Raw genomic sequence first — 2,001 nt, 5'->3', positions numbered from 1 at the left:
CTAATTTGGTCCATGTCCAAAATCCTTAAACTTTATTACCCTATTATGAGTGGTAAATTTTGGCACAAACAGAGCAATTTGTTTTGTTGACTGAAGTGTAGCTCTGGAGAAAATGAATCAAGTGTAAAGCGTACATCTGGAAGTTTTTGAGCCATTGCTTTTTAGAGTTACTTTGTAGCAAGGGTAACACATCTCTCAGACATATTCGTGCAACAGGACCGTATGTATACTTTTTCCTTTCTCCTCACAACCAAAGTTTTCTTTCAAGCATGTATAGGAGATATAGTTACTTTTTGAAAGGTCATATACGCATTCATCTAAATAAATTGATAGGCTAGTTCTGAAGATGGATCTTTCTTATTCGTGATAGAACCATTAGGACAGATTAGGACAATGCACTATTGTGATGATAACAATAAAGATTTTAAGTTACATATTTTAAGTTCCTTGAGAAGCATAAAATCAAATGAAATGCCAGGAGAATGTGAAAAATGCATAATGAGGTTATTTCTTATTTTTAATGTCTTAGTGTTCATGAAATTACAGCAATGTAACATACTGTATTCATGGTTCAGCTGTGAGGAGATTTTAGGTTTATCTGGCCAAGAAGCGGAGTACAATTCAGTTACTTTTACTTTAATGTACACCCTAATCTCCGCATTTAATTGCTGTTGTCACTTCTCAGGATTTCTTATATTCTCTTGTACACTTATTGATGGGAGCCACCTGGGTTAGGCTGAAATCTTTTCTTTCTATCTAGAATTGTGGGCAATTTAGTGCTCAAAAAAACGGATACTGCATAGCTGAATTTCTAGGGCGAGGTCTGGAATGCAATTTGTCAAGGTTCAATGACATTGATGGTAATGTTAGATTGACGTCCTCGGTTTTCCAATCATTACCTTTTGTAGAAGCAGGGGGATAAGGAAAAACTTGGCAGTTTTCTTTCCTTAGAGATTTTGTAGAGACCTGTGCATGTTTACTTGAGAGAAAATTAAGTAACTTTGTAATCAATGGTACTTGAGTTGTTGGAATGGGCCAATAATGTGAATTTTCTTTTCCTCGCACTTTCTCACGTTCTTTTTGGTGCATATTGATATTGGCCGTGTGCAACGAGACATACAAGAAACTTAAGTAAATGTTGTACCACAGTTGCACAATCTTCCTGAGCTATAACAACATTTTTTATTCATACGGTACCTTGCCGTATCAAAATATCTCCAAGTACTTCACAGGTTGAATAACTTGAAATTCAGGGCCATATTTTTTCCAGCCCATTAGCCACAGGCTGGGCAGTGGGAGGGCTGCCAAAATGGCAGAGGGAGGAATGCTGATATCTTCCCACTGCCATACAATATTGCCAACAGTGGGAAATGTAATTGATTGGCTATGTAATTGATTGACTATGTAATTGATTAGCTATGTAATTGATTGGCTCTGCAGTATCCATTTTCTGAACAATATATTGCCCACAATTCTAGGTACAATTAAGCTACTTAAGTGACCAATTAAGGGCCACTTCCTGCCTCTGTGGGCATGTTGTCCACTTGTAGGGAGACTGCTGGGTGAATCTGGAGAACCCCTCTTTTATGGGCATTCTATGGCTCATGGAGGAGCCCCCTAGCAACAATGCCACCGGTGCTTCAAGAACTCCAGTGCAATGGCCGGGGCCTGGCTGCCAGGTCCCAACTTCCTCCAAGACCTACCTGATCATCGAGACAAGCTCACCATTAAGGTACCCTCTCCCTGGTGTTGCAGTTCCAGGAATGGTGCTGCTGAGGCTACTGAGATAGCAGCCCTCTAACTGGAAATATGCCACCCTGGATCCCACCAACCACTAAAGTAGTGCTGCCTCCTGCTTTTGGCCCTTGGTGTCAGTTGCTCTGCGCAGCATCCTGTTCTGCCTCAGCAACATCATCAGCAGCCATTAGATGAATGACCAGTCTGCTTTTAGATGGTATTAGTTTAAGGGAGAACTCCATGCTTTTCTTCAAATGGTGCTAC

The sequence above is a fragment of the Cetorhinus maximus genome, chromosome 5, assembly GCF_964194155.1.
Source record: "Cetorhinus maximus chromosome 5, sCetMax3.hap1.1, whole genome shotgun sequence".
Lineage (NCBI taxonomy): Eukaryota > Metazoa > Chordata > Chondrichthyes > Lamniformes > Cetorhinidae > Cetorhinus > Cetorhinus maximus.
Note: the sequence above shows the minus strand (reverse complement) of the source record.